This window comes from Halictus rubicundus, chromosome 16 (genome assembly GCF_050948215.1).
Source record: "Halictus rubicundus isolate RS-2024b chromosome 16, iyHalRubi1_principal, whole genome shotgun sequence".
Lineage (NCBI taxonomy): Eukaryota > Metazoa > Arthropoda > Insecta > Hymenoptera > Halictidae > Halictus > Halictus rubicundus.
Window position 1 is genome coordinate 5,361,314 of NC_135164.1, and position 14,523 is coordinate 5,375,836.

Here is a 14,523-nt window from a genome sequence, read left to right on the forward strand (position 1 = left end):
AATAAAACTGTGAATGAGCAGAACCCGGAAAAAATGCAGGAAACGTTGAAGAAAACGAGCTGTCGTATTTTTACAGTCCTTTCGCGTTTTATACGGTATTTTCTCGATATATGTCGCAAACACCTGGCTGTTAAAAGTCGCAGAACTATCCCCACTACCGCGGAATATATCCCGTGAGGGGCCTCGGATCTCGAAAGGTACAACAGTATCTCCTGGACGATATATGTCGGTGACAAGACCCGTGCTGTTGACACGTATCGAGGAAAAACTATAATCAGAAACGAACGGGGAAGCAACAGGAATTCATTTGCTCATGGTTTCGCCGTTAATTGAAAGTGTAGGACCCCGGAAAATCAGGGGAAAAGCATCCGCGTTTAAGCACGATTAAAAGCAAAAAACCACTTTTGCCGTTGGTGGGTATTACCGAGCGCGACCGAAACGCGCAGCAGGTTGCAGTAAAAGTATGTTATAATAAAAGGTACATAATTAAAGCACCGGAAAACGTAAAAGCTGTTCTCCTGTTTTTTCTGCGGTCTGCGAAACAGCGGGACAATCTCCTTTCGAAGCTCTCAAGTCACGTATAATGGAATTTTATGAACGCGGATATTGTCCCCGCGAACGGTTCTACGCTCTTTCACTCTACTTCGCAACCCATTAAATTTTGCTAACTGGCCGAAAAAAGTATTGCGCAAAGAGAACGCCGGGTGTTCAATCGATAAAATCCTGCATCTCAACAAAATTAGCGCTTTGCTCGCCGTTGTTCGACAGTTTCGCCGAAAACGACAAACAAATGGCAGAGGATATTTCAAATAAATTATTTTAGAATAATAGCAATTTTTATGCAACAAGTTGCTGTGACCGGTCATTAACGATATCCTCGGTCGGTTTAAAACATACACTTTAATCTATTTCAAAAGAATACTGACGTTTACAAACAGTTTTTTCTCTTCTTCTGTACAAACGTGCTTTTCCGAGTTACGTCACCGTTGCAGCGAGAGTGCAATTTCATTTTATGCGACATAAAAGCCGCACGGCGGCGAATTCTCGTGCTACACAATGATCGTCAAGGTCGTACAAGGTCACAACCGGTGAAGCAGTAAAAAAAAAAAGCGGTATACTGTAAATTTTTAAAGGGTGAAAACCGTTGAAGAGGAGGTTCTGATCGAGGATATTATGTAACCTGAGAAAAATCAGCTTGGCACAGCGAAGGACTCAATTTGTCACCGCTCGAACATAGTAGGCAGGGGGTGTCGTGGCGCAGGTGTCCGATCCGCAAGCGAGAACGCGCCTTCCGGTTCTACGAGGATTTTGCGGCCGGGCAATACAACTTTACGAGCACCTGCTACGAACTTCCCAGATATAAGGGCATAACTTCACTACATATCTGCCTTTCGATGATACTCTTCCAAGTTAACCTGCTTGGCCCACTCCGAACCTACGCCCTATTTGCCGCACCTGCCAGGTGAAAAATCTTCGAATATTCTCCCACTTTTATAAAATATTGTTCGTAAAACGCGGACACCTTCGATGTGATCGCTGTTCCATGCACTGGGTGTCCCTCATGTTTCCGTGAAAAATTTCTGTTTCAATTCCGAGAAATCGGAATCGAATAAAAATGAAATTGTCTTTGGTCGTTTTAATAAACTGAAAATAATGTATCCAACGTTTCTAAGTTCATTCAATTTGACATTATAATAACTCAAATAATATTTGAGATATATAAAATAATATTTGTCATCAAGAAGACATTCTTTTTCGAAGTCACATCTGCCAAAATTTCAAGACGGAAATGTTTTTCGTATTTTGTCACCCGTGCCAACGCGGTATGAAAATCCATAGTGCAGTTGCATTTATCCTAAATAGGTTACTAGAGTAAATCCATTAAGTTTCTCTGTCGCTGATGCGTTGTCCGTGATTAAAAATGGCGTCGCCCGCGAACGATATGTAAATGCGAAGGAACGAGAAAGAAGGAGCCCGGAGAATCTGATGGTTCGTCTTCGTTCGTGTCCTAACAAGCAAACGTTGAGTGGACGACCTAAATCCAGAGACAACGCGTTCGTAATTAGCAATAAAAATGAAGAAAAACGGTAGAATGGCTTCTCAGGGATTAGGGCCGGAACAGGCGGAGGAAATAAGATTCTGCGAACGCTCGACAGCGACTAGGGCTATCCGGTGCATTGTCAACAAAAGAAGAAAAGAAAGGTGAAGTGAGTTCACTTGCAATTTTCAATCTCGAGCTCTACGATTGTTTATTGCATTACTAAATCACTTGTTCGGATGTTGTGTGACTTTCGTGGGCATTACTATTTCAATGAGCAATTCGTAGGCAGAGGTGAATGAAAGAAAGTAGTAACACATTTCTTTCAATTGTCGAAAACCGAGTGAAATATTTGAGATGATCGCGTGACGTCGTTCACCCCGTGTGGCCCATTGTTTTAAATAAAAGCCCGACAGTTTTGCCATAAAAGTCGCGGTGATAGTATTACCGATCTTTTGGTCCGTTTGCCGGAAATGTTATCGCAATGTTGCTAGGGCGTCGGTGATGCGGCCGTAATTTGCAATACGGTCGCAGCGATAAATTACACGGAAGAGTAACACGCGTTCGAGAGTTTGTGCACCGACGATTACGATTACGATTTCGTAGGGCCGCGCGCCATAATTCTTATTAGTTTGTATGAGAACGGTGTCAGCTGGAGGAGATTCGAATATTTACTACGGCGCTATATTATACGCTGTTCACGGCATGCATAAGTCATGCGCTTCAGTATGAATACGGAATCGAAGTAAGCGCACGCGGAATTCGGCGTGTGAACGGTTGCGAGTTTGACTGACCAATTAACGCTTTAGCTGCCGGGAGCATAATAAACCTCTTAACCGAGGCTCGAACGAAACTGTTAATCTCTATAAATAAAAGCTGTTCATCGAACTTTTCATTTTTAGAAAATGTCTTCTCTGTTTTAAGCGAAGCTTCTGCACTAATTTTGTGGCGAGAGTTCAGTTCTACCGAAAACTCTTAATTTTTAAGTAATTTATTTCCTGTTTTAACACCGTACCAGATGGGTCTAAGTAATTGGTCCAATTTTATTTAGCTTTCATGATTTATTCAATTTTCTGCGGGGACCAAAAGTAACAGTTACGTGCAAAACTTTTACGAAAAAGATCAACAGCTGAAACTCAATACTTCTCCTGTCAACAATTATCCAAAACGGAAGCTCTACTAGATCCTTTTGCTCGAGATCGAAGCTTCGAAGTGGAGATCGAAATTTTTTATTGAGGAACGGGTCCAGAAACTGTTACCTCTTAATTATTGGTTTTTGAGGGATTATATCAAAGGACAGCCGGTGGGTAAAATGTGAACATAATCTTCGATGTTCCATCGCGTGTACGTGAAAGAAATAGAACGAATCTCTGCATTATTGAAGCCAACAATAATTCCCCTCACTGCCATCGTGTCAGTTAAATTTCCCTTCGCGAACAATGAGCACAACCACACAGAATTACAACAAACAAAGATCCTGGCTACCCGATACTGTGCAACCGACTTCCTTTAGTATCTTCTATGTGGACCGAGTTAATTATCAAACCCTCTCAAAGAGTCTCCACCGAAGAATATTACCTTTTATTTTCAAAAGTCTGTGAAATTGGGAAACATCGTCGAGACAGCGTGCACCGTCGACGTCCCTCACGAGTGTCTCTACGTGCTTTGTTCGCGGCCGCCATTCCAGTTTGTCCCGAACAAGAATAAGAGTGTATTCAATTACCGTGTCACATGCAGTCATTAAACGCAGCCGTAACAGCCGCGAATCAACGCACGCGTTTTCGACGAAACACCAGCGGAAGAACCTCGGCTTGCGTCGTCGCCGAAGCACCCGAACCGACTAGATACAAACGTCCGTTTCCCAGAGGCACGTAGCATTAGTGCACTATCGTTTGCCAATTCCTTAAAAGTCACGTATTTCTAAGAGCAAGATAACGTCGTAACGGAAATCCGTCGAGAATTCAATATCACTGTCGCTTTCGACGCTACAGCTCGCCCTCAGAAAGAAACGATTCTTAAACACGCATTCTGCGGCTTTCCCACGAAATTCTGAACCTACGACGCCTACATTAACACTAGGTTTACCGGGCAAAAAATATGCCTATTCTACAATACTCTACGAGAACACCGAAAATGTATCTGTCCAAATTTTCAGCCGTTTCTTTTACAGTATGTACCCAAAGAAATAAATTTGTTCGATAATTGTGAATTAAGAATACCGTCATCTCGTCAACACTCGTTAACACTTTGACTGCCAAACTAGAAACCTCAAAAATTATATAAAATCAAAGTAAGTTATTTAATCAAATAAATATTGAGAAAAATACAATGTATGATCTCGAGTAGTCCTCCAACTATCTTGCATTTGACAGATCCTAATAAAATTTGGTACAAAGATCATATTAACGTAAAAATTAATTTCAAAACTTAGACAAATGAGTCCGTCACCCACATATGGGTGACATGGCAGTCAACGTGTTAATGAAGACAGAGCGCGAGCAATGATCTAACCTGGATCGTTGCCCACGCGTGGCGCAAAATTGATTTCCAACGATTTCGAAGTGCCCGCTGCCGAGTGCAGTATTTCTTTCAATCAAACTTCAAAGCCTCCCGCCATTTCGTTTTAAATCGATGTCTGCAGTATCGTTCGAGTTACGCTCTTTTTTCGGAGAAAGCTTCAGAAGAGTCCATGAAACCGGGAATCGAAAATCAACGAGTCATATTACGCCCCAGCGTGATCAGATGATGCATTTCTTCGGTTCGAGAGTGGAACGAAACGCGATCAAATTGACCGAATAGCATATTCGCTTGTAGAAGTGGTTGGATACTTTTTTTACGAGAGTGCAGCTTTTTTGAATCGGCCTGTATACGCGCGACCTTCTCCGGAAAGTTCCTTCCAATATGCTACGGCAGCTCTTCAAGACATCAGAGCGACTCTTGCCTTCCGATTAACACTCTTTGTCTGCCAGTGCTGGGTCGAAGCAGTCCTCTTACGAGTCCATAATCCTTGGCATTCTACGAAACAAAGGAAAATGCTAACCCGAGGAATCGGATGAAGGTACCCGATTCCCCCATTTTGGCATTCTATCGCACCTGGCAAGCACCGTTCGATCAATATGTATCGGGTCATCTCGCGGCCGCCGCGAATTTCCTTCCGTGTTGCAACCGCCAATACAAATACAATAATTCCTTGACATACGTGGAAGAGATGGCCGCGATACTTGCGCAAAATGTATCCCCCATAACCACGGCGTGGCAACCCTCGGGGGCCCAGAAGCTCGATCGCTCGGAAGTGTAACTCGATACGGGATTCGATGTATCGGGAAGACAATGCCAATCGAATGACGAAACATTTTGGCTGTTAATTATTTTTCTCTTGGAACTTTGACCTGCACCTTTGCGACAATTTCCCGATTAAAATGAGTCCAAACACGGCACAATTTGCGTCACATTTGCATACTTAGTACACGATTCACTGGAACCTCTATTATCCGTACCGACGACTGTATCTGTATTCTCTATTATCCGAATTTAAAACGTTCAATCACATAAAAATTTCATAAAAAACTGTAGTTAGGTCGCCGTGTTATTACGTTCATATTTCACTGATCAGTTCGGATAATCGAGGTTCCACTGTACCGTGTAATACCCAAGTAAATACGATCCAAACGATGTCGTGTTTGGACTCCTTTTAATCAGAAAAACGCCACGAATATGCCGACAATAGATTCATAACAGAACAATTAATAACAACAAAGTTTTGTTACAGGGTCAGTATCATCTCGCCGATGCGTCGTTGTTTCGTTTGATCGACATCCACTTCCAACCGGCTACATAATCTGCACAGTGGCTCATACCTGGGAATCTGTATTGATTTTTAAAGTATCTTTTAAGAAGTAAAGGAGAACCGAGATAGAAGTCCAGGAAAATAATCCGAAGTCGAAGACGACGCGTGTTCTTGTGGCTCCGGGAGATTTCAATGACATCGGTTTGTTTATTGAAAAACCAATAGAAAGTGTCGCGGGGGGGAAAAAACGACGGAGAATAAGTCCGTAGACGCGATGCAGGAAATTTGCATGCATGCACCGGTCAGGATGCAGCGCGAGGATTCCTTGGTTCGAGAAAAACAAACCCATAAATCTAGCTCCCCGTAACGGCGGCTATGTACGGCTTCACGATACGTTAATCGCCGCGGTGGATGCGACGTTTCGTTGGTGAAATGTTCCCTGACAAAATTCAACGATCGCTATGTGGCCCATGCGACCTTCAAAAGCGTCCGCACGAGCCTCCGGAAACTAATAGGGCGACATATAACTTCCCCAAGAGAACTTTCGGACAATGGAACACCACCGTTCGCTTTTCTCCTGCTGGTTTTTCGTTTGTTCGCGCAAGGAACGCGAAAATCTACTGTTTGTTTTCATTTCTAGGATGGCAGACACGTACGAATGTGTTTTCAGCTAATAAAACTTTCGTTCTGCTTGCAGCAGAGCTCATTTAGAACGGGGAACGCGAGAGTCCACAGTGGGCGATCGAAAACTGTGCTAATTTGATGCATTCAGAATAAAAATAAATGCAATTTAACACTAGATTTACGGGACCCGTCAAAATGACGAATTCTGATATTTTTAATTTACGAATATTGAGATTGTAAAGATGCATCCATGAGGAATTATTTAACAAATTGATTTCTTTGGATATATGTTATTAAAAAGATGGCCATAAATTTTGAGAGATACAATCATGTTATTTTTGTAAAGTAACGTAAAATAGTCATTTTTAGCGCTCCGTAAACCTAGTATTATAGCAACGGATAAATTGCAAGAATTTAACACCCAAACCGAGCCTTAAAAGTAACTGGATTTTATTCACCTGTGAACATTTTCAAAAAATACTAACATTTCTGGAAATCGGTACAAATAATTTTTGCACACAGATCCACAATTTAGCTATCAAGAAACTGCGGACTTTGTACATTTATAACAACAAAGTGATGGGTGAAACATGAAACAGTGGTGGCATTAAAACAATTCAAGAGCATCGATACGTTACCATCAACCTATTAAAATTATTAGAGAAACAAACGAATATTTATTTGATTTTGGTACCTTGCAATTTATGCAATAAATTTTTATTTTTGTACAGACATTCGCAGTCTGGTGAACAAGTTATTAGAGCCACGGTACGCAAAATGTATTTATTGGCTATGCGAGTGATAATGTTAGTTATGGTATTGTTAAATGAATGTTGGCACTTTAATACTCCATGAAATATTTTTTTTTAAATAACAAGAACTCATTGTAACTAGACTTTCATATAAAAATTGTTTCAATATAAATTTCATAATTTATACAAGCGGTTCCAATAATTTGATCATCCATTGTACTATACTTGTATAGTTTGTACAAGTAACTCACAGTTTGAAATTTTCTCAAGTATTTTTACTGTAAAATGATTGACCTCTTTCTGTCTGCGTTGCGAAATGTATTTCTCTGAAATGTGACGTTACAAATGAAACGAAATTTGTTGATTTAAAGTGTAGAACAGAAACGGATGAATTATTATCCCAGTCTCTTTTACGCGATTATCTTTGAGGAACGACTGATATTTTAAAAAATAATAAAATATTAAATAATGTCCAAAGCCGTTGTTGCTCTAGTTTCGTTTCACAGATCCCGTTGTCGCGTGGTGTACGATAAAAATTTTAATAACGCCCATCGAAACTTTCGTTCGCCGCGATATAAATTTTTCCCCGCGAAGAATAAACTATTCGCCGGTCAGGTCACGTGGCCGAAGAGCCCGCGAAAATGCGAATTCGCGCTCGCGTCCGCAATCTGTCGGCGACGCGGTAGTTTGCAAGTTGTTGGACAACGAGCGTGTCCCGTGTGTCGCGTCTGTTAAGTTTTTCTCTCGAAATTTATGCGAAATCATGTCCGATAATGCACGCCGTGACACATTTCCATACTTCAATGCATTATTAAAGGAAAGCAGAGCACTTATTCGGCCGACGCGACGCGGCGGGGGCTAATCAAATTCTGCAGGAGTAGTTGTCGAACACAATTTAAAGTTTGAATGTAAGCCGAGAACGTAAAAGCGCAAATGCACTGCCTACTGTCTCGGCTGCTTATAAAAGTTCGCCGGGCCGGTTTCGAGATTACGAAGATGTGGGGAGCCGGGTATACGTACCACTTCTGCGCCATGCTAAATCATGCGAGCTCGATTTTTATTACCGAGAGTTCTTTACGATCTTTGGTACACGTGTAAAACACACTTATGGCGAACCTACCATCAAATCACACGAAAACTGGGCCATTTTCCAGAATTTATTGCACGGAAAGTAAACGACACCGGGCACTAAAACATTTTCCAATGCGTCCGACCATGGTTCAACTTCAGGAACTAATTTTTTCTTTAGGGACTTATTGTGAAGGAGTAGTATTGTAATTCGCGCCTTTATATGTATGTTCGGCAGTCATCTGACGCGAGACTCAATATGGCGATTTGTAACGCGGAACGTGCAGAGCACGTGTATCTGTAATCTAATTTAATCGTTACTAGAATAAACGCATACGTTAAAATATATATCCACGCATAAACTCTAACACTTATTAATTAATTCCAACATATTTTTCAAGGTACTTTTTGGCAGACACGTTAATCCTTCTATTGTTCCCGATGCAGCAGCTGTTCAAATGCACTTATTAATTAATTCAGACATATTTTGGAACGTACTTTTTGGCAGACACGTTAATCCTTCTATTGTTCCCGATGCAGCAGCTGTTCAAATGCACTTATTAATTAATTCAGACATATTTTGGAACGTACTTTTTGGCAAACACGTTAATCCTTCTATTGTTCCCGATGCAGCAGCTGTTCAAATGCACTTATTAATTAATTCAGACATATTTTGGAACGTACTTTTTGGCAGACACGTTAATCCTTCTATTGTTTCTGGTGCAGCAGCTATTCAAATGCACTTATTAATTAATTCAGACATATTTTGGAACGTACTTTTTGGCAGACACGTTAATCCTTCTATTGTTCCCGATGCAGCAGCTGTTCAAATGCACTTATTAATTAATTCAGACATATTTTGGAACGTACTTTTTGGCAGACACGTTAATCCTTCTATTGTTGCCGGTGCAGCAGCTGTTCAAATGCAATTATTAATTAATTCAGACATATTTTGGAACGTACTTTTTGGTAGACTCGTTAATCCTTCTATTGTTGCCGGTGCAGCAGCTGTTCAAATGCACTTATTAATTAATTCAGACATATTTTGGAACGTACTTTTTGGTAGACTCGTTAATCCTTCTATTGTTCCTAGTGCTGCAGCTGTTGAAATGCAGTGCTTTGAGTTTATGCATGGAGAGTGATAAGACAGGACACTCGTTCGGAAGAATGACTGATCGATCGAGGCTCAGGGAAAAATGTGGGACAAGTTCGCGAAACTATGTGCCGAGAAACCGCGTTCAAAGTTCCCCGAAACGATTTCGAGACAAATGGTCAGGTATTTATGGTACTTTGTCCAGGAGGCCGTCCGGAAATCGCGCAGGCCGGCGGCGCACAGAGGCCTTTGCCTCACCCGAAGCGGGTCACGAAGCTTCTTTTCTTCCCAGCAAGAAATTTTTTGCGGCTTTGCCGATGTCAGTCTCCGTGGTCTCCATCGGGCATTTCCCGATCGATGAACGGCGTTTTTGCTCGATCCGATTGCGATTCTCGCTGCCACTATTATTTTTGTACCCCCGTGTTCCATTCAGCACACCTTTCACGAAATTTTTGAAACATCTACGACAGCCCTGCGCAAACACTCGACTATTCCGTGAAGACGCAGAGTAACTCGACTTTATGTGCACTTTGTTCGAATAACGTTACGACGCGACGGCCTCGCACTGGGAACAAAAATGGGCGATCGCGTTACCCGCAGACCCTTAAAATTCGAGGATGGGTCGTAACATGAATTCTCCTCGGGTTATCTTCAATATTCTCTTGACGATTATCAATAAACCAGAGAATCACAATCGGTCAACTAGTCGTTGACATTGAGCAGATTTTTACATAATGAAGGCACGATTACCTGCGTTTGCAACGAGCCGCAACTGAGTTCAAATTAAAACATCATTTAAAATTTTTTAGTTTTCCAGACTTAGTGAAGCGGAAGTTCGAAACTTCTATTGTTTGCGCATTCTTGGTGAAAGTATAGATGAAATACGAGGCAGCAAAACGTCAGAAGAATCTCTAAAGAATACTGTTGTGTTTTTATTCCATCATCGCCGATTCACCATCATGCTTGAAATCGATGCAGACAATGTTTCTTTTGCACGAAGATCGTAAAGTTCTTAGTGAACTAGGAGTAATGAAATTGATGGGGAAAATTTTTCAGGAAAATCCAGTATGTTATAAGACTATAGTAAAGTTGTTAGAAATATTTTTCTGTTATTTATATATTTTATTTTTTGTGTAAGATATCTCTAACTTTATTGATATTATTTGAAACATTATTAGAAATATTACTAGAAATATTTTTCTGTTATTCATATATTTTATTTTGTGTATAAGACATCTCTAACTTTATTGATATTATTTGAAATATCGCTGTAATCGGGTGTGAGTCAACACAAAGATTTCTATACCGTTTGACGGCAACGTAAAGCGGAAAGTACAATTGCATCGATTTCAGGCTTCAGCGGTGCAATAGTTTCGTTCCGGTACCAGAAATGCTAAAATACGCGGTGTTCGTGAGTTCTTGTCGACTAAACGGTTTCGTGAAACACTAATCGAGCACGCTAAGCATACCGTTGCCAAACAGCAAGCCGACAGCTTGCGCTTCGACGAAATGTCCGATGCCGGGACACTCGTTTGCCTATTAATTCTCCGAGCAACGGAAGCAAAAAGGAAACAACAGCTGATCCAGTCGCGGGAGCCGAATCTTGTGAATCGATACCGCGCCGCGCACATGTGTCAATAGCAGCTTGTAGATACCGTTAATCGACAGTTTCCCAATTTTTATTTTTTCTCGAGAACCCTCTAATTCAGCGAGAAACGACCGAGAGAAAAAACAATATTATTATGATCGTTAGTCAATTAAGAGAAATCTATAAAACGACAAGATGATTTGACCGACGCGAAAGATGTGGAACTTCCATTTTGAAAAGTAGTACAGCTAGAAAATGGATGGTATTACTGCCCCTGATTAAAAACGTGATCGTGAATACGGAGTCCATTCTGAACTATTATTTTCAAGTTTAAATTAATTTTAAAAGAATTATTATGACGAGAATTAGTTTAGAGAAATTCTAATATTTTAATTTTAGTTTGAATTTTATGGGATTTTCAAGTTTAAATTAATTTTAAGAGAATTATTATGACGAGAATTAACTTAGAGAAATTCTAATATTTTAATTTTAGTTTGAATTTTATGGGATTTTCAAGTTTCAATTAAATTTAAAAGAATTATTTGACGAGAATTAATTTAGAAAAATTCTAATATTTTAATTTTAGTTTGAATTTTATGGGATTTTCAAGTTTAAATTAAATTTAAAAGAATTATTGTGACGAGAATTAATTTAGAGAAATTCTAATATTTTAATTTTAGTTTGAATTTTATGGGATTTTCAAGTTTAAATTAAAAGAATTATTGTGACGAGAATTAATTTAGAGAAATTCTGATAATATTTTAATTTTGATTCAATAATCTCTTTTGAATTGGTCCAGGAAAGAAACGTGAATTAATTGTCCGTGGCTGTTCGCTGTTTAAGCTTTTCCATTCGGAATTAATGATCAACAGTAAGAAGCAATTTCATTGAAATTGTCTCGATAAATGTTTCACAATGCCTCTGTCAAGCGTAGTACTCTGTTATTATCTGACAAATGAATTGTTGTCCCTTTGTCCTTTTAGTGGACCATTTAAATGTACGTTCGTACTTATTCGACGTGCATTCACGTAATTGTTGGTAGAATTATTACTTCACTGCGATTTTTCGTTTCTGGTGCTGCAAACATGATTGGGCTTGCACTTTAAGGATTTAACATACAGCGAGGAGAAAAATTGGACGAGTGAAACCATTTATTTAAAAAATTATCATTTACGTATTTATAAGGACGATACTCATTGAAACTTCAGAAGCATAGGATTTCAAATTTGTGTAAATTAAATGAATTCCTCGCCTTGAAACTTCGATTTTTGAAATTCTCTCGTCAAGACGCACAGGATCATATATCGAAAAGTTCAAAATTTCTGGGTTGGCAAGATGAAGTTGCTAACAAGAAGCTGTCTCTTAGTGAACACGTAGATTATGATTTTCTGAAAAATGGTTTCACAAAGGTTCATACGATACAATTCTTCGTCCACCTGTGAAGTGATCAGGATTGTCAAGATCTAGAACGTTTAAAGGACCAAAAAACTCGTTTCGGTCTCCCTAATCGAATTACTTTGATTCCGCGGAATTTCTCGAGGCAATACCAGAGTCAACCATTGGAGGAATGGATGCACAAACGGTGCAAGCGTGCTCGTCTCGGGCAGAGTGCAGGATTCGTTTAGGGCTGGATATGATCCAAGCTGGGTTCCAAAAATTCCCGAGACGTAGACGCTGCTGCTGGTTGTTTACGCTGAAAATTGGCAGGACATCTCGAAGCTATCGTTTACAATATTTTCGTTTCCACGGTGAAGATTCTCCGAAATCGTATTGTCGATTTCGATTTCTGATCAAACTCGAGCGCGTGGCTGCGGAACGCAATCATCCTCGGAGATCGTTGTAACACTTACGAGACTCTCCACTTTACGTTATCAATAAAAAAAAAAAAATAGAAATTTTACCAATTAAATTTAAAAAAATGAGGGTGTCTTTGACAGGATTCGAAAGTGAAATTTTCGTGTAGTCGTAAACGACTCGGTGTGTGTGGGTTAAACTAGTGTGAGTTTGCTGAGAATTTTTGGGGGTTGATATTCATAACGTGGCTATACGTGTAAACGAATTCTTAGCAAAAATTCCGATCATGATCTCTCAAGATCTCTTCGAGGAGCAGTTGATTCTTCGAGTACCGCGGGATCGCCTCAAATTCAATATCACTTTCGACGACAGCGGTTTACCTTTGTCTCGAGGTCCGAGCCGCAATATTCCGGGTGCCGGTGTCGCGTTCATTGTCTGGCACAATACTCCCGTACGAAATAATTAAACTGTTGGAGCACCGTTGAGACCCTTTGAAATATTACACACTGCGCGGACGACGCGACGCGCGAAGACTTCCTGCGGTCGTCCTTTTATTTGACTAACCGTCGACGCTCGTGGTTTCTTACTTTGGGCACGACCTTAACTTTCGGCAAACGTCAGACGGCCCTGTTTACAAGGGTCAGGACCCACCTTTCGGCGATTTCGACGTGTTTACCCAGGGCCACGATCTAGCCTAACAAACGACGCGCGGCGAGCTTTCGTCGATTTACGGAGCACAGATTGTAGCAGAAATGGCCAAGAAACGGAACTGTGTCGCTCGCGAACGAAGATTGAAAATACTATAATAAAGTCGATTGCGCGATGGGTCACTTTGGACTTTTTCTACCGATGCAAATCAACTCTCTGCGCTCCGTAACTTATTCGCGATTTCTTTCTTCCTTTTGACGTCGTTAGTCATAATTATACTATTGGGTCACGGTGTAAACACACTGCTGCCAAAAAACAATTTTTGGGGATTTGAATGAACGCGTCTGTGACATGTTCATAATCGCGAATTGGACAATTTCGGACCTGGCATTTTCAGTTTAAACATTTTTAAATGTAAGATTCAGACCAGCGCCAGATTGAACCTAATTTACAAATTGTAGTTATGGTGGTAAACTTTTTTGTGCTTTTCTTGAAACTCGAAATATATTCTGAAACGTAGCATACGATTTTTGCGATATCTCAAGCGTCCCATTCTTTATAAACATTTAAAGTTTATTTCTTTTGGTAGAGAAAGGGTTTCCCACTTCAAACTGCTGCCATTTCTACAATAATTTCAAATTTCGAAAATTCTTAGGTTACATACGTTACGATAACACATTTCCGTCGGTAAATCAACTGGAATTTTTCACTTCGGATGTTCCCGTCCTCTGCGATAATGGCGGTCAGAAATCGATGTTCCAAGAAGCGAGGTTTTCAAACAAACGAACTCTGTCATTTTAGATGATTTCGATTCCGAAAAATTCAAATGTAAAGACGACAAAAATTTGCTTTTTAAATCTATCACTTAAAATTACAAAATGGTAGGAACACCGTGCACTCAACATCAAAAGAGACCGGTAGATAAAAATTAAAAATTGCTTACGTCAACTTACGCAAAAATGGATTATCTTCAGTGTGGCGTCCAACTTTTTCATGATACAAAAAATGAGACAGACTAGAGAACTATTACCAATATAATCTGTCATGATTAATATAATTACTAGCATAACTCACTGTATTTATAATAATTTAACGGATTTAGGTATCGAAAAAATGATGACCTCGTAGATA

At 40.1% G+C, this 14,523-nt stretch overlaps 1 protein-coding gene across 2 annotated transcripts in view; it reads right to left on the minus strand.

Moving 5' to 3' along the window:
• Positions 1-14,523, minus strand: part of LOC143362073 (putative G-protein coupled receptor No18) — an 85,609-nt gene that overhangs the window by 53,674 nt on the left and 17,412 nt on the right. Inside the window, exon 1 of one of the 2 annotated variants that reach the window (XM_076801910.1) lies at positions 3,617-3,858. The exons of the other annotated variant lie outside the window; for it this stretch is intronic. The gene's annotated coding sequence lies outside the window, so the exon portion shown is untranslated. Of the gene's footprint in view, positions 1-3,616; positions 3,859-14,523 lie in introns of those variants that run through there. 2 annotated transcript variants of the gene reach the window in all.